The sequence below is a fragment of the Carcharhinus amblyrhynchos genome, chromosome 32 (assembly GCF_965287045.1).
Source record: "Carcharhinus amblyrhynchos chromosome 32, sCarAmb.v2.hapA, whole genome shotgun sequence".
NCBI lineage: Eukaryota > Metazoa > Chordata > Chondrichthyes > Carcharhiniformes > Carcharhinidae > Carcharhinus > Carcharhinus amblyrhynchos.
This window is the reverse complement of record NC_137355.1, coordinates 18580009-18599002: the sequence shown is the minus strand read 5'-3', so window position 1 is coordinate 18599002 and position 18994 is coordinate 18580009. Positions and strand designations below refer to the sequence as shown.

Sequence of the window (18994 nt, the reverse complement as noted above, 5' to 3'; positions counted from 1 at the left end):
ACACTGAACAAATCTGAGGAGGTAGATAGGTTTTTAAATAGTACAGGGATGAAGGGTTGTGGGAAGTGTGCAGGAAGGTGGAGATGAGATCAGCCATAATCATATTGAATGGCAGAGCAGGCTCGAGGGGGCTGGATTCCCTACTCCTGCTCCTAATTCTTATGTAAAAACCCCAGTTAGACCATATCTAAAATATCGCATACAGTTATGGGAAGCAGACCTGAGAAAGGACATGTTGACCTTGGAAGGAATTTCACACTGGCTGGCCAAACAGTTCCCGGACATCAAGGTTTAAACTGTGAAAAGAGATGACATAAACTAGACTTGCATTCCTTAGATTAGAACATAGAAAGTTAATGGCTGATTCACCTTTGTTTGGTTCATGGGATTTTGAAAGGAATCAGTGGAGTTGATGGAGAGAGACCTTTCCCACTGATGGAAGTGTCTGGGACACGGAGATATAACCTTAGGTCAGGTCACTGAGGGAAGCAATTCTTCCCAGAAAGGGTGACGGAAGTATAGCGCTCTTTCCCACAAAGCTTATAGGTGCTAGATCGATTAATATACTTAAATCTAAGATGTGTTGATGTTTGCTGTCTAAGCAATTTAAAGGGTTTGTAGCCAAGGTGGGCGGATAGAGTTAGAATACAGATTGGCCACTATCTCACTAAATGGTGGAAGAGGGGCCGAATGGCCTATTGCTGTTCCTATATTCCCATCAGTTTTTTATGAAGATGGAAAGAAATAAGATTGGATAGGTAGAAGAATCTACAGCAGTTCCACTTAAATGCACACTTCATTAAGAGCGTTGATGCTTGGCATTGACTCCGGCTTTCATCTTGGCACTCCTCCAATTCTATTCTCTTGCTTATCTCTGATTTTCTTTGCTGTGCCATTTACAGCTTTCAGTTTATCAGTTATCAAATCCCTGTGCTCTGAAATCTCCTCACTAAAGTTTCCACTTCTCTTCTTTAAGCCCAGTCATCCTTACCTGTCTTGGCTCACCTGTTGCAGAAATCTTCACACCTACCTTTGCTCAGATGTCACAGTTCCAAACACTTCTGGCTGAATCCTGCTTTCTAACCCCCAACAAACTGACGTTCAACTAAATCTTTGCCACCCAGCCTTGCACTTCCTGAAACCGTGAAATCCCACCCAAGGTCAAGGGACATTTCCATTGTCCGCTCTTCACTTGCTCCGATTCCGTGGCAGATGGCACAGTAAAATTCCGGCCATAGAATCCCTACAGTGCAGAAAGAGGCCATTCAGCCCATCAAGTCTGCACCAACCCAGGCCTTATCCTCATAGCCCCATGTATATACTCTGGGGTCTCCCTGATACTGAGAGGAAGTTTAGCAAGGCTGATCCACCTAACCTGTGCATCTTTGGAGTGTGGGAGGAAACTGGAGCACCCGGAGGAAACCTAGGCAGACATGGGGAGAAAGTGCAAACTCCACACAGACAGTCACCTGAAGTCCAGAATTGAACCCAGGTCCCTGTGCTGAGGGGCAGCAGTTCTAACCAGTGTGCCAATGTGCTGCCCATATTCGAATGCACCACAAGTCCTTTCCATTCATTGCTCCTGTGCCTGCTGACTACTTCAACTCCAGGTCAACCAACACCTTGATTTTAAAATTCTCATCCTTGTTTTCAAAACTCTTCACCGCTATGCCCCTCCCTATCTCTCAACGCCTCCAACCTCTTTGCCCTCTGGGATCTCTGCACCCTTTCTGGTTTAAATTTGAGAACTTGCTGATTGCAATTGTCAGCTGTGCTTTCAGCTTGGTGAGGCCCTCCCTAAACCGTTCCGCCTCACTACCTCAGTTTCCTCCTTTAGGACACTCCCCAAAACTCAGCTTTCCCATCTCCTTATGTCCTCAGTGTTAGATTTTGTTTGATAAAACTCCTATGTTCAGGGGAGGTAGTGATATTGTCTCTGGACTAGTAATCCAGAGGTTTTGATTTGTTTTGATTTATTTTGTCACATGTATTAACGTACAGTGAAGAGTACTGTTTTTTGCATACTTTACAGACAAAGCATACTGTTCATAGAGTACATAAGGGAGAAGGAAAAGAGAGGGTGCAGAATGTAGTGATACAGTCATAGCTAGGGTGTAGAGAAAGATCAATTTAATGCAAGGTAAGTCCATTCAAAAGTCTGATGGCTGCAGGGAAGAAGCTGTTTTTGAGTTGATTGGTACGTGACCTCAACCTTTTGAAACTTTTTCTCAATGGAAAAAGTGGAAGAGAGAATGTCTGGGATACGTGTCCTTGATTATGCTGGCTGCTTTTCCAAGGCAGTGGGAGGTATAGACAGAGTCAGTGGATGGGAGGCTGGTTTGCGTGATAGACTGGGCTATGTTCACACAACCCTTTGTAGTTTCTTGCAGTCTTGGTCAAAGCAGGAGCCCATACCAAGCTGTGATTCAACCAGACCCAGGGTAATGCCCTGGGAACCTGGGTTCGAATCCCAACATGGAATTTGGAATCAAATGTCCACTGATGACCACGAAACCATTGTCGATTGTCAGAAAAATCTAATTAGGGATGGGCAATAAATGCTGGCCAGCCAGCGATGCCCATGTCCACAAATGAATAAAAAAATTGTGGGCTCATTCTGTGCCTGTCCCTGAAAGTTTTTAACATGGTGGTCGGAGATCAGTAGCCATTAGGAATCAGACCAGCTCAATGAATCAGGGATAAGCTTGGCTCTAAGGTGAAGTTCAAAGTGGCCCAGAAGAGGTTGAGTTGGTGGCAATGGTTACGGGGGGGGGTGCAAGAGGAGCAACGTCTTACCCCACTGTATAAAATTTCACTGATTCTAACATGGCATCATCGGGCTACCCTGCCCCAGGTTCTAGGCCTCCCAAATCACTTCAAAATGTGGGAAATTTTAACTTTGCCAAATTTTGCCTCCCAAACATTAATGCACAAAGACAGTTTCAGCAAGTCACAACCTGGGCCGCTTTTTGACTGATGCACCTCTGTTCCCACGCCCCTGCCAGCTCATTGAACTCCACATCCCTTAGGCAATTAACACTCTAACCCCGTTAAAATAGCAGCTGTTTCCTTTCACAGCAAGGAAGGTTCGGAATCTGGAATCGAACACAACTCCCAACTCCTGCCTCCAGCCCTTGGCGATGCTTTCAGAGAAACATCAGGTGACCAAGGCCAATTAAACAAAATCTCTGACATAATATCGGACAACTTGCATTCATATAGCAACTTTAGTGTAGCATAACCTTCCACACTGCATAATTTTTTAAAACTCTTAAGATGTGCGAGTTAGGTGGATTGGCCATGATAAATTGCCCTTAGTGTCAGGGGGATTAACAGAGCAAATATGTGGGGTTATGGGGATAGGGGCTTTCTTTGTGGTGGCGGTGAGCCGCCTTCTTGAACCGCTATGAACCTGGTGTGGGTGCCGCTGGCTGGGCTGGCATTTATAATCCTAACTGCCCTTGAACTGAGTGGCTCCCTCAGACATTTCAGAGGGCAATTGAGAGTCAACCACATTGCTGTGGCTCTGGAGACACATGTAGGCCAGACTGGGTAAGGACAGCAGATTTCCTTCCATAAAGGACATTAATGAACCAGATGGGTTTTTCTGACAATTGACAATGGTTTTGTGGTCTCTTCACCAAAATCCCATTATTTACAAGTCTGGCACCAGCATACAGAATGCTTTCAGTTTGCAGTGTACACTTGGAGTCCCAGAGGAACTGATTAACGCCTGATTAAGTACAAAGCAAGAGGCTCCATGATTGGCCCATCAATTTGGCCCTTAATCCAGGAGTTAATATTCTAACAGGCCCACCTCAATGGCCTGATTAAAGTTGTTACAGTGGTCATCAGTAGATTCTTAATTCCAGATCTTGTTTTTTGAGAATTCAAATTCCATCATCTGCCATGGCGGGATTCGAACCCAGGTCCCCAGAACATTAGCTGAGTTTCTGGATGACTAGTCTAGTGATAATACTACTAGGCCGCTTCTCCCCACTAGCCTCCCTGCAATGATGTTAGGTATTTTGTTAATAGGGTTGGGACTGATCTGAGGCCTGCTCCCTCAGGAAAATGGCAGAGCTGGGGCAGAAACAGAAGTGGGGTGCGGGATGCGGCGTGCAGGATGTGGGGTGCGGGGTGTGGGGGTGGGAGGGGGGGGTCCGCTTTGAGTTCCTGGGTAGCCTTTTCCTTCTTCTGTCCCAGCTCCCTCCCTAGGAGAACCTGAGCCTAATTGTGTTTCTCCCCTCTGTGATCGCAGTGCTCAGAAATGTTGCTTTAAAGTGTGGCTTGTCTGAAAGCCCTCTCTTCGTTCCAGTAAAGAGCATATGACTAGTGACTCATTCGGCCAAGCCTGCACCAACGCAGTGCTGTCATCACCTGCCGATCTCTCATTAACACAGCTGCTATCTACTTCCAGTAACATGGGACCTGGACTGAATTTATATCAGTATTTTCAAACTGCAAGGGGAAGCAGCTGTTCTTATATTTGATACAAAACACATCCTTTCAAAGCAGACGGATTAATTACAGTAGTCTTAATAAGCTCTTAATTGTATGCCACAGTTTCTTCGGGCTATTTGTGTCGGGGTGCATGCTGTTGTCGTGGTTACTGCAGGCAGTCAGGAGATCTACACTGGTTGCTTCCTCTGGCTGCCGGTGGTCCAGCATGGTCCGTGTGGAACAGGGCAGCAGCAGGCTGGGAGTTGGCTGGAGGTGGAGTTTCTATTTCCTCCTTGGCACTCTTCCTCCCTCCCTCTTATCTCCTGGATTGCATTGTGTTGGGAGTGAGACAAAGGCCGAAACTTTACCAGCACACTCGCTCTGGAATCGGGACAGGCGAGACTCGCAGGGCGGAATTCTCCCTTGGCCTCAGGCTGGATTTTACAGCCTTGTCCGAACAAGGTCGTAAAATACAAGCCAGCATCTGGTTCCCATCCAAGCGGCCTTTGTTTATCTTTCAGCCTTGGCAGTGAACATCAGCAGGTTGGTCAATTGCAAGAGACTACAGACAAAACTTAGTCCCATCCTCACCTCACTCCATCTCATGGGCACATCCAGCAAGAATCAAATTAGTCCAAAAACTAATACTTCCTGCTAGTCCCACCCCTAGCTTTTACCCAGGGTGGAAAGGTCAACTACCAGAGGGCACAGATTCAAGGTGAGGGGGGTAAGTTTAAGGGAAATGTGCGGGGAAGATTTTTCACACAGAAGATGGTGGGTGCCTGGAACGCACTGCCAGTGGAGGGGGTGGAAGCAGGCACACCAGCAACGGTCAAGGTGCATCTTGATAGACACATGAAAGGGACATGAACAGAGGGATAGAAACCATGTATCGGAGCAGGCTTGGTGGGCCGAAGGCCTGGTCCTGTGACGTATTGCTCTTTGTTCTCTGGTCTCCGATGTTCTACACCCCCCTCCCCCCCGCCGCATAAACTTGAGGTAATCCGAAACTCTACTGCCTTAACATGCAGCAAGGCCTGTTCCTCTATCAATCACCACTCTCCCCCCCAGCCCCCACCACCACCACCACACATTCCCCCCCCCCCCCCCCCCCCCCCCCCGATTTGTTGACCTACCTTGGCTCCTGGTTAAGCAAAATCTTGATTTTAAAATGCACATATTTCCAAATCTCTTCTTCACCCCTCCCTACTTCTCACCTTCTTCAGTCCCGCGAATCTGAGAGATCTGTGCTCCTCTAATTTTGTTCTCTCTTACATTCCCGATTTAAATGCTGCATCAATAGCAGCCATACTTTCAGCTGTCTGGGCCCTAAGCTCTGCAATTCCCTCGCTACACATCTCCCAACTCTCTGCCTCACTAGATGCTACTTTATACCTACTTCTTTGACCAAGCTTTTATCGTCTAACACAAGATCTCCTTGTGTTTGTTGATGTCATGCTTTCATAGAATCCCTACAGTGCAGAAAGAGACCATTTGGCCCATTGAACACGGACTGACAACAATCCCACCCAAGCCCTATCCCTGTAATCCCATGTATTTACCCTGCTAATAATTCCCCCGATACTCAGGACAATTTAGCATGGCCAATCCACCTAACTTGCACGCCTTTGGACCGTGGGAGGAAATCGGAGCACGCAGACAGACAGAGTGGAGAACATGTAAACTCCACACAGACAGTGACTTGAGGCAGGAATTGAACCTGGGTCCCTGGCACTGTGAGGCTGCAATGCTAGCCGCTATGCCAATGCACCACTCCATTGTTTTACAATGCTCCTGTGCGGCACCTTGGGATGTTTTGTTACATTAAAGGTGCCAAGTAAATATAATTGTTATTGATATAGGGTATCAAGATTTTGCTCATAATGTACCCCATTTCCCCCAAGCTCATCAACTAACTAGAGGTCAAACCTCTGCCTTTCCTGATCACAGCAAGAGTATTGGCTGCTTAGAGTTGATTCCAAGATTACGTTTGTTCTCTTCTCAAGAAATAAGCAGATACTTTGAACATAATCAAGACTTTTGCGCTCAAAGGTCAGAGTTCTCTGGCATTGTTCGCCCTGCCATTGCTGCCACTGAGACTGGAGAACTTGGCACTCAGCCAAATCTTCATTCACCGCAGCAGGACTGGAGAATCCTAGCCCGAGGCAAGAGAATTCTGACCAATAACTCCCAGATCAAACCAGCCTCCCATCCATTGACTCTGTCTATATCTCCTGCTGCCTCGGCACAGCAGCCAGCATAGTCAAGGACCCCATGCACCCTGGACATTCTCTCTTCCGCCTTCTTAAATCAGGAAAAAGAGGCAAAAGTCTGAGGTCACGTAGCAACCAACTCAAGAACAACATCTTCCCTGCTGCTGTCAGACTTTTGAATGGACTTACTTTGCATTAAGTTGATCTTTCTTTACACACTAGCCATGACTACAACACTACATTCAGTACTCTCTTGTTTCCTTCTCTATGAACGATATACTTTGTCTGTATAGTGCGCAAGAAACAATACTTCTCATTGTATGTTAATACATGTGACAATAAATCAAATCAAAATCACTCAACTTCTGATGAAATTGCTTTTTCCTGATGCAAGTCAAAGGTAGGTGTATGAAGTTAGCCATGTTCTTGAACTGTAGAACAGACTCAAGGGGTTAAATGGCCTTCTATTCTACATTTCCATATTCAACAATTCATCAAGGCCAGAATTTTACCTGCAAAGTTCGGGAGCATGCCTGAGTGTGTGAAGTTGCGTGAGACGATGTCACGTGTGTCCCGACGCCATTGTAAGCGTATGTGATATTTCAGTTGGTGGACAGATGCGGGACTCAGGAGCTCACCCTCCGACAATCAAGAAGCCAATTTAAATTAATCAAACACCAACTGACAAGTTGAATTTTAAGATGCCCTTTTGCTTTGCAGTTGGCAGACGGGCCGATTGGCCAAGCAGCTTTATGTTTAAGCTGCAGCCTTGATACAAGGGAGGATGAAAGGTCATGGTTCAGATAAAATGAGCAAAGTGGCTGGGGGCTGAGGTCTGTGTATGAATGTGCTGCCCAGACACTCAGGGCATCGTTTCTTCCTGGGTTAGCCGCTCCCTGAGCAGTCCATTGGAAGCGCCAGCCCACACCCTTGCTTCTCTCAATGCGCACCACCTTCCTGTCTTCCCGGACAGCGCTCAATCTTTCGCAGAGATTTTCTTTCATACACGCTGGCCGCTAATTGGATAGTCAGCCTGAAATCGTACTCCTGGGCTGACCGTGATCAGGAGTGTGTTTGGCGCCTGCTTCTGGGGCCGTTAAATGCACAAAAATTTCAGGCCCAGATGCATTGAATTGCATCACCCGTGTCATCAATACCTTGTCAAGTTGCTTCCCATTGCCTCGGTCAATAGGGTTCCAATCCAAATCTTCTTGTCTTGACTCTTCATCAATATTACTGTGAAGAAGAGATGAAAATATTTGAAATAGTTGACTTGTGAGATGGATTATTGGAATGAAAAAATATGAGAGAATTTAATTGGATTTTGGAGAACTCATTCTTTGCCATTGAGAGTTTTGATTTGTTCTTTCTTCCCTATACAACAGCTGCTACCATGAACTAAGAGGTGGCGATTGAATGTTAAGCTGATGCCACAGATTTAGACTGGAGATTGTATTGTGGTGGCTTAGACAGAAGAATGGGTAGGATTCCTCAGGGAGAACAATTGCAGCTCTCATATGTAATGGCCAGAATTTTCCGGTCTTGCACACTCTGCTACCACTGCCAGCAAGCATGGAGAATTTGGCATCCGTTCACAGCAGCGGGACTGGAGAATCCCAGTCACTGGCGAGGTCGGAGTATTCTGGCCTAGTGATGCCAAATCACAGGCTGACTTTTACAGCTCCCCCAGTGGTGTGATGGCAGGCTGATTAATGGCCACTCTGCCGCCTGCCGCCCCGCTGGGATTCTTCTTCTGCTATGAGGGAGCAGCACCAAACATCCAGCAGCCCAACTACAAGCTGGCAGCCTGGTGGCTGGTCTGGGGCTGACCTCCTACTCAAGGTGCCTCCCTGGCGGCCTAAAATCCACCACGGTGAAGACTGGACTGAGCAAACCTCCTGATGCTGGAACTAGCCGCCTTCCCGAATTGGAAGGGACTGCCGGCGGTGATTTCCCAACCCGGAATTGAGCCGACCATCAAGGGCGTGGCCCAGCCAGAAAAACGCAGGCCCTTCATTCCCCAGAATCTCAACATTCCCTCAGTCCAGAGTCCTTGTACAAGAGGCTTTGCAAGCTCAATGTTGGATGTTACCCAGCCTTCGTGTCTTGAATCATTTTAATTTCTTTCCCACTCTTTCCGACTCTAATGTAGTTCTACGGGCTTGTACTCGTTAGAGTTTAGAAGAATGAGGGGAGATCTCATTGAGACTTATAAGATGATGAATGGGATGGATAGGATAGAGGTGGAGAGACTCTTCCCGCTCAAAAAAGACAGTAGGACTAGGGGGCACAGCCTCAAGATAAAAGGGGGGCAGTTTAGAACGGAGTTGAGGAGGAACTTCTTCACTCAAAGGGTGGTGAATCTCTGGAATTCTCTGCCCATTGAAGTGGTGGAGGCTGCCTCGCTAAATATTTTTAAGAGGCGGGTTGATGGGTTTTTGATAAGAGAGGGGATTAAGGGTTATGGGGAGAAAGCGGGAAAGTGGAACTGAGCAGCGACAGATCAGCCATGATCTTATTGAATGGCGGGGCAGGCTCGAAGGGCTGGATGGCCTACTCCTGCTCCTATTTCTTATGTTCTTATGTTCTTATGTACACCTTAATTAATCCTTCAGCATCAAAAAAAAATTGGTTCAGTTGCTCTTGTCTATTTTTGTCTTATTTAAGAACAAATTTAGCTTTAGTTGTTGTTTCCCACTTTGGCCCTCGCAGGGATTTTAAGGCTGCTTCTTTAAACCATTCCTTTCTTGAGCAGTCACGAGAGAATCAAAGATATTCACCGGCTGGCCGTTTGATTGAACTGTGTGACTGGTCCCAGATTCTGTAATCAGGCCCCGAAGTTTCACTAATTGGCCTCATTTTCTCACTGTAACTTATGAGTCACAAGTCGAGATTTCTGAAGTGCATTAGAACTGCTGGTGACCTTACAAGGCTGTATTAGGTGCTAATAAAATCTAAAGGCTTGGTTCCAATCTGTGGCTTATGTAACCTGTAATTACTGTGTGATTAACAGGCAGCAACAACCTACGTGGGCGTCATGCATTCTGTTGAGAGTCTGTTGCCTTGCGGCTGCTGTGTTGGAATAAGGGAAAGCTGCTGTTAGAAAACCAGGGTGACCCAATTGAGAGTTGGATGAGATAACCACGATTTTTGCTTTAATCCTTTCAACGCCACAGGCCTTTTTCCTCACAGCTTTGAAAATCTACATTCTCCCCTTGCACCACAACCGCTGATTTTCAGTGTAATTTTGAAACACTGAAGTAAAATTAGGAAAATATTTTTGTAAGGATGTTCCCTTCACGGAGTGCCAAGAATTACCTTAAAAAAAATAGAATCATAGAATCCCTACAGTGCAGAAAGAGGCCATTTGGCCCATTGAGTCTGCACCGATCACAATCCCACCAGGCCCTACCCCCATAACCTCATATATTGACCCTGCTAATCCCCCGACACAAAGGGCGGAATTTTACCAGCACGTCGGCCCAAGTTTCGTACAATCCCACCCAAGACCAACAGAGAATGCTGTTCTCCGAATCTCGGCCGCCCCAGAATTGGGGGAGAGCGTGCCAGCAAACTTCCAGCCAAAGGGCCAATTAGCATGGCCAATCAACCTAACCTGTACATCTTTGGAGTGTGGGAGGAAACCGGAGCACCCGGGGGAAACCCACACCGACATGGGGAGAACGTTCAGACTCCGCACAACGACCCAAGCTGGGAATCAAACCCACGTCCCTGGCGCTGTGAGGCAGCAGTGCTAACCACTGTGTCACTGTACTGTCCGGTGATTCATACCGGAGTTGGATGCCAGGTAAGGTCAGAATCAAAGCAAAAGCAAAATACTGCAGATACTGGAATCTGAAACAAAAACAGAAAATACTGGAAAATCTCAGCAGGTCTGACAGCCTCTGTGGGGAGGGAATAGAGCCAACGTTTCGGGTCTAGGTGACCCTTCATCAGAACTGGTCAGAATCAAGCTTGCTTGGAAAACACCAGCTACGACCTGATTGATGCCAACACTCAGTGTCAGACTCGGCTTATTGAAGGCGTCTACTACCTATAGAACTGTACCTAAGCAATCTTCAACAAGGGAGTAAGGAAAGAAAGTTAGTGAGGAAAAAGTCCCTTCAAAAAGTACCTATACGGCACTCAGCCATACAGTATTTGTACTTCCCAAGCCAGCTGCCACTACCACCTCTAATCACTAATACATTAAAATCCTTAGATCTGTGCATTGTTGCATCTTACTGTTATACTTTCCTATGTTCACATTCATCTGCCTATGTAAAATTGTTTTGCTGTAATTGGAATCGCTAAAGTACTGGAAAGGGAATATAATTAAAGGTGACACATTTATATTCCTTTGTGACTGAGGACACATGAATTTATAATGAAATAATTTTCAGCAAAACACGAAACGTACAATTAAAAATTTACATCTACGTGCAGGACTTAGTGATCCTCAACTCCCTTATCTTCCACTAACCCACACAGGGGAAGGTGAGATCAGGCTATCATAGGTTCATAAGATTAGGAGCAGAATTTGGCCATTCAGCCCATCGATTCGCTCTGCCATTCGATCATGGCTGATATGCTCCTCATCCCCATTTTCCTGCCTTCTCCCCATAACCCTTCAACCCCATTCCCAATTAAAAATCTGTCTAATTCCTCCTTAAATTTACGGTCCCAGCATCCACCACACTTTGAGGCAGCAAATTCCACATATTCACAACCCTTTGAGAGAAGTAGTTTCTCCTCAACTCTGTTTTAAATTTGCTGCCCCTTATCCTAAGACTCTGACCTCTCGTCCTAGAATGTCCCACAAGAGAAAGCATCTGCTCCACGTCTACTTTATCCGAACCTTTTATCATCTTGTAAACCTCAATTTGCTCTCCCCTCGTTCTTCTAAATTTCAGACAGTATTGGCCTAAACTGTTCAATCTCTCCTCGTGCAACAAACCCCTCATCTCTGGAATCAATCTAGTGAACCTGCAATTCTGCCTCTCTAGTTCTGCCTCCGAGTTGGATGATCAGCCATGATCATAATGAATGGCGCAGCAGGCTTGAAGAGCCAAATAGCCTCCTCCTGCTCTATTTTCTATGTTTCTATATGACTAACAATGTCCTTCCCTTTCATCTGTCTTTCTGATTGTCTGTGTCTGCCTGTTCTTAGTCTCATGCCAGCGAGATTTTCCCATCTCACTGCAGTGAACGGAGATTTGGCTTGTCACCAAATTCTCCATCTTCACTGCAGTGGGAGCGTGGCATGGATGGGCGCTAAGATCACACCCTTTGTTTTTTTTCTCTCAGTCTATTCTCCCAGTGTTTCTCTCTGTGCCTTTCCCTGCCTGTCACCATCCATCTCTGCATCGGCCCCACTGGAGAACCTGGGGTATGTTTTTCTCAGACCAGAGGAAGTGAATAGATGTCCAGTGATTGTCCCTTTAAGAGCAGCATATGAGGGTCACTTGGAGCAAGTGACCAATCGGGACTCAGAATGGGGAATCAAACCCCGCCCCCCCCAAGGAGGAGGAGCTCTCCTAGAATTGGCTGCGAACATGCTGCTGCTCTTGAAGATCACGGTAAACAAGTCTCTTTTTGTACTGCTAATGAAGTCCCTAAAAGTGCATCATTACATGTTGCAGCTTTATAGAACCTTAGTTAGGCTGCATTTGGAATACAGTGTTCAATTCTGGTCGCCACACTACCAGAAGGATGTGGAGGCTTTGGAGAGCTTTGGTATAGAGGGCATTAGCTCTGAGGAAAGATTGGAGAAACTTGGTTTGTTCTCACTGGAATGATGGAGGTTGAGGGGCGACCTGATACAAGTCTACAAGATTATGACAGGCGTGGACAGAGTGGATAGTCAGAAGCTTTTTCCCAGGGTGGAAGAGTCAAATACTGAGGGGCATAGGTTTAAGGTGCAAGAGGCAAGATTTAAGGGAGATGAACACAGAGGGTGGTGGTTGCCTGGAACTCGTGCCGGGGGAAAAAGTGGAAGCAGGTACGATACTGAGTTTTAAGGGGTGTCTAGACAAATACGTGAACAGGATAGGTGTAGAGGGATATGCTCCCTGGAAGGGTAGGGGGTGTTAGTTCAGTCGGGCAGCATGGTCGGTACAGGCTTGGAGGGCTGAAGGGCCTGTGCCTTGCTGCAATTTTCTTTGTTCTTTATACAGGGAGACTTGATACAGGTCTTTAAACATTCCCAGTGGTTGAAGGGTCAATAACCAAATATCACAGATTCAAGGCGCTTGCTAAAGGAACAATAAGGGCACTTGGGGGAAACCATATTTTAGGCAACAAGTGGTTAAGGTTTGGAATGTGCTGCCCGGTTGGGTGGTGAGTATGGATTCAATGAAGTTTTCAGAAAGGAATTGGGTTAACACAGGAAGTTGGGAAAAAATGCAGGGATATGAAGAAAGAAAAAGGTAAAACTGGATTCTCTTTGAGGGAACCAGCACAAATTTGATGTGTTAAATGGCCTCCTCCTATGCTTTACTACACTCTGACTCTATCTGTCTTTATCTTTTTGTTGGAATCTCTCTGTTTGCCCTCATCTTCCTTTACTTGCTATTTTAATCTAAGACATAGCCAAACACTCAACACAAAGCCACATTTTTCAGGATTGGAACATTGATTTCGCCTGCCAGTGACTGCACTTTATGTTCTGAGCTCTGTTTTTTTGCCAAGAATGATCTTAAGTCACACTGGAGCTTATGTTGATCCAAGCTCGAATGGAGGTAATTGATATTGTTCTGTCTTTGGTGGTGTTGATTGAGGGGTAAATGTTGGCCAAAGCACTGAGAAACCATTCCTGCTTTGCCATTTCTTCAGGAAGAATCATGGCTTAGCTTACGTGCTCAAGTCGGAGTAAACTTTCCGGCCTTCCCACCATGTGTGGGCAGGATGGAACATTTAAAGATCTTCCAATCTTGGAACGAGTGCAACTGGAAAATCCTGTCTGTGGAGTGAGGCTTCTGATTGGAGAAGCAGGAGGGATGTCAACTATTCTTTCATTCATTTGTGAGACATGGGTTTCGTTGGCTGGCCAGTTTTATTGCCCATCCCCTAGTTGCCCTTGTTCAGAGGGCAGTTGAGAGTCAACCACATTGCTGTGGCTCTGGACTCACATGAAGGCCAGACTGGGTAAAGACGGCAGATTTCCTTCCCTAAAGGACACTAATGAACCAGATGAGTTTTTCCGACAATTGATAATGGTTTAATGGTAGATTCTTCATTCCAGATTTCTTTTATTGAATTCAAATTCCACCATCTGCCATTGCGGGATTCAAACCCGGGTTCCCAGAACATTAGCTGATTGGGGCAGCATGGTGGCACAGTGGTTAGCACTGCTGCCTTGCAGCGCCAGGGACCCGGGTTTGCTTCCCGGCTTGGGTCACTGTCTGTGTGGAGTCTGCACATTCTCCCCATGTCTGCTTGGGTTTCCTCCAGGTGCTCCGGTTTCCTCCCACAGTCCAAAAGACATGCTGGTTAGGTGCATTGGCCATGCTAAATTCTCCTGTGTACCCAAACAGGCACCAGACTCTGGCGACTAGGGGATTTCACAGTAATTTCATTGCAGTGTTAATGCAAGCCTACTTATGACACTAATAAATAAACTTTAAAACTTTAATAGTCTAGCGATAATATCACTAGTCTATTGCCTCCCCAGCTACTTGCCTAATTACTCAGTCAAGTCGATCAAGAGTCAATTGTAAACTGGAGTCGTGTTTGGGCCGGAGTTGGCAGCAGTAGCAGGTACTGTATACCAAAGGATACTATTGGGCTACATGAACCTTACAACAATTCAGCTGCTTTCATGCTCATATATTTTCTTGTCCACAGATTTCTTGATTCCAAGCACGTTAGCAATGGTAGAATTTGAACTGATGATCTCTGGACTGCCCTCCTCCTCTGCACTGCCACACCAATGCTTCAGTCTGTTTGAGAAGCAGCCTCTAATAATGGGATGCACAATTAGAGGGAGGGGCATAGATTCCAGGAAGTTGCACTGAGTTCACAGGGTGTTGGAATGTATGGAATGTTTCCATAATCTGCGGAATGCAATGAATCCTGCTTGGCTGTAATCTCGATTGGTGGTAAGAACAAAGAAAATTACACAGGAACTGGCCCTTTGGCCCCTCCAAGCCTGCACTGGCCATGCTGTTCGACTGAATTAAAACCCCCTACCCTTCCGAGGACTGTAAACCTCTATTCCCATCCTATTCATGTATTTGTCCAGACGCTCCTTAGAAGTCACTATTGTATCTGCTTCCACTACCTTCCCTGGCAGTGAGTTCCAGACACCCACTACACTCTGTGTAAAAAACTTGCCTTGTACATCGCCTTTAAATCTTGCCTCCTGAACCTTAAATCTAGCAACTGACTCTTCCATCCTGGGAAAAAGTTTCTGACTACCCACTTTGTCCATACCCCTCATTGAGTTATTGTTCAATTGTGCTTTGGTAGGATGGGGAGGGTGGGTGAGAGAATGTTAAATTCTGCTTCAGTGTTCTCAGAGCTCATTATCATTGTACAACTCTCCCAGAGGAGTTTCAAGTTATTTTTTATTAATGTCACAAATAGGCTTACATTAACACTGCAATGAAGTTACTATGAAAATCCTCTAGTCGCCACACTCCGGTGCCTGTTCGGGTACACTGAGGGAGAATTTAGCATGGCCAATGCACCCTAACCAGCACATCTTTGGGACTGTGGGAGGAAACTGGAGCACCCAGAGGAAACCCATGCACTCACGGGGAGAACATGCAGACTCCGCAGAGACAGTAACCCAAGCCAGTGATTGAACCCAGGGTCCCTGGTGCTGTGAGGCCACTAGTGTTGGACTGTGCAGCAAAAATGCCTGGTTTATTGGAAATGAGAGGGCTAATGGTTTTATTTTTTTTTTACATGGAATTTCTCAGGATAGGAACAGGCCATTCAGTCCAAGCAGTCCATACTGGCCTTTATGCTCCAATTGAGCCATCTGCTGGGGAGTTGAGATAGAGGATCGGCCATGATCATAGTGAATGGAGCCGCAGACTCGAGAGGCCAAATACTCCTACTCTGATTTTCTATGTTTCTATGAAGACTATCAGTGTAACCCTTTATTCCCTTCTCCCTCATTTGCTTATCCAGCTCTCCCTTAAATGTATCTGTATTCTTGATTTCAACCACTCCCTGACTTCCACATTCTCACCAGTCCCTGGATAATTACTCTTGAAATCCTTTTGGATGCTGGAGTGAGCCACCACTTGCTTCTGCATCACACGAGTGGATAGGGCAGCACGTTGGCACAGTGGCTAGCACTGCTGCCTCACAGCACCAGGCACCTGGATTCAATTCTGGCTTTGGGTACTGTCTGTGCAGACTCTGCACATTCTCCCCGTATCTGTGTGGGTTTCCTCCAGGTGCTGCGGTTTCTTCCCACAGTCTGAAAGATGTGCTGGTTAGGTGGATTGGCCATGCTAAATTCTCCCTCAGTGTACCCAAACGAGCACCAGATTGTGGCGACTAGGGGACTTCCACAGTAACTCCAATGCAGTGTTAATCTAAGCCTAGGTGTGACACTAATAAATAAACTTTAAACTAAACTTAAGCCTCTATTCCCTTCTTTCTCATTTGCGTATCCAGCTCTACTTTAAATGTATCTGTACTCTCGACTTCAACCAATCCCTGACATCCAATTCTCACCAGTCTTTGGATAATTTATCTTGAAAAATCTCCATTTGGATGCTGGAGTGAGCCTCCACTCTTTTCTGCATCACTCGAGTGGGCATCCTGAATGTTTGAACCCATACAAGTAGCAATGGACTACGTGACTGGGGAAAAGAGTGATGCTTCCCATGGCTGAGTCCAATCCTGCCCACACCTGATATCCACATGTACTCAGTTCCCAGCAAAACATGAAAATGGTTGCGAGATAGCAATTGGGAACAGATTAGGTTGCATATTTCTATAATTAGGCTGTGGTTTATGAGGTTATTCTCAAAAGGGGATGTTTTGACTACATATTTGCTGGAGGGAATTTTTAAAGAAACTTTGATTTTGCATTTCACTTTTAAATGGTCGTGTTTCAGTGTTTCAAGATGAAACTAATTCTGTTGAGCTGTGTCGATAGACACACAATTGGCTCCCTATCTGAGCCACGATAAGGGAAGGGGAAAGGATTACCATGCCTCCCACGAGGTTGAGGAAACCTGGATGGTCTCTGTCTCCCAGATGCCAGGATATTCGCAGTGATTTAGGGGTGATTTAGTGGCCCAGACCACAGATAGAACAGAAACACAGTAATGGGTGTTGGTCATTCAGTCCCTTTCAGTCATCCTCATGGTGCAGAGGGAGGCCATTCAGCCCATTGAGTCTGCACAACCCTCTGACAGTGCATCTTACCCAGGCCCGATCCCCCCAGCCTACACATGTTGGTACACTCGGAACAACTTAGCATGGCCAATCCGTGTATTAAGAAGTCTCACATCAATCAATGTATATCTTTGGACTGTTGGAGGAAACCAGAGCACTTGGAGGAAACCCATGCAGACACATAGGCATAATAAGGGGGAACAGATTTAGGACTGAGTTGAGAAGGAACTTCTTCACCCAGAAGGTTGTGAATCTGTGGAATTCCCTGCCCAGTGAAGCAGTTGAGGCTACCTCATTGAGTGTTTTTAAAATGAAGGTAGACAGATTTTTGAACAGTAAAGGAATTAAGGGTTATGGTGAGCGGGCGGGTAAGTGGAGCTGAGTCCATGAAAAGATCAGCCATGATCTTATTGAATGGCGGAGCAGGCTCGAGGGACCAGATGGCCTACTCGTGCTCCTAGTTCTTAAGTTCTTAGACATGTGGAGAATGTGCAAACGCCACACAGTCACCTTGGCCAGAATTGAACCCAGGTTCCTAACGCTGTGAGCCAGCAGTGCTAACTAACGTCCTGCCTCAACATTAGATCATGGCTGATCTGCACCTCAAATCTATTTACCCACATTGGTTCCATAACCCTAACAAAAACAATCACAGCACAGAAATTTCTGACTGACGCCCACTGCCATGTCTCCCAACAGCCTGAACAGTCTTTTGAAGAGAGGGTTCCTGATTTCCGCCATCATTTGTGTGAATTAATGCTCTCTGACAACACCCCCTGTTGGGGTCTCCCAGAATGAGTATGACATGAGCCACCTTCAAATAAACACTTGCGGGCTGGGATTTCCCCCTCTGGTTTTACCAGCCCAGGCTCTCCATCCATTCACTTCAACAGGCTGGAAGTCCCATGAACAGCAATGACATTCACTACACAATTCTCCCCATCATGGGCAGCACAGTGGAACAGTAGTTAGCACTGCTGCTGTCTCACAGTGCCAGGGACCTGGGTCCAATTCCGTCCTTGGGTCACTGTCTATGTGGAGTCTGCACATTCTCCCCATGTCTGTGTGGGTTTCGTCAGAGTGCTCTGATTTCCACCCACATTCCAAAGATGTGCAGGTTAGGTTGATTGTTTAAAGTTTATTTCATTAGTGTTACAAGTAGGCTTACATTAACACTGCAATGAAGTTACTGTGAAAATCCCCTAGTTGCCACACTGTAGTGCCTGGTCGGGTACACTGAGGGAGAATTTAGCACAGCCAATGCACCTAACCAGCGTGTCTTTCGGGCTGTGGGAGGAAACCGGAGCGTCTGGAGGAGATCGACGCAGACATGGGGAGAGCGTGCAGATTTTGCACAAGTCAGGAATCGACCCCGGATCCCTGGCACTGTGAGCCAGCAGTGCTAACCAGTGTGCCACTGTACTGATTCAAAGTTAGCTGTAAAGTTAACTCATAACACTTAAGAAAGCTGTCAGTTTACTGAATTAAGTTCTGTGCAGATGGATAAAACATTGCTCCTTATTGTCTGTTTTTGTTTACAGAGTATATTAAGTTGAAACTTAATATTCAACTCTTAGGTGATTGTGGAGTGGCCTAGGGACTGAATTCCTGTCTCAGTAAATTCTTAAAGACTTAAACAGGCGCTTTGTTGAACAGGGATTTTGCTAGTGGGAGCTGATGGGATTTTGTTTCACATCTAGTCAGCACCCTTTTCCTTTTTCCTTCTTTTCCTATCATATGAATATGTTTTAGGTAGTTTTTAGGGGATACGAAAGGTGTGAGAGACTCAATAATGCTGCCCCAAGTGGCTCAGTGATTTGGGGCAGTGAGCAACAGAGTTGTGACATTCAGGAAGGTTCCAGTTTTGATTCTGGAGCAGTGCTTAGCTCCTCTGGGTGGCACAGTGGTTAGGACTGCTGTCTTGCAGCACTAGGGACCCAGGGTGGGGAGGGAACCCCTTAACCACCATCTTGCGT

At 46.2% G+C, this 18994-nt stretch overlaps 1 long non-coding RNA gene across 1 annotated transcript in view; it reads right to left on the bottom strand.

The window, feature by feature from the left end:
- Positions 1-7812: 7812 nt before the first annotated feature.
- The window catches only part of LOC145360806 (uncharacterized), a 40947-nt gene continuing 29765 nt past the window's right edge, over positions 7813-18994 (bottom strand). Inside the window, exon 3 of the long non-coding RNA XR_013889771.1 lies at positions 7813-7892. This is a non-coding gene — a long non-coding RNA (uncharacterized LOC145360806). The remainder of the gene's footprint in view (positions 7893-18994) is intronic.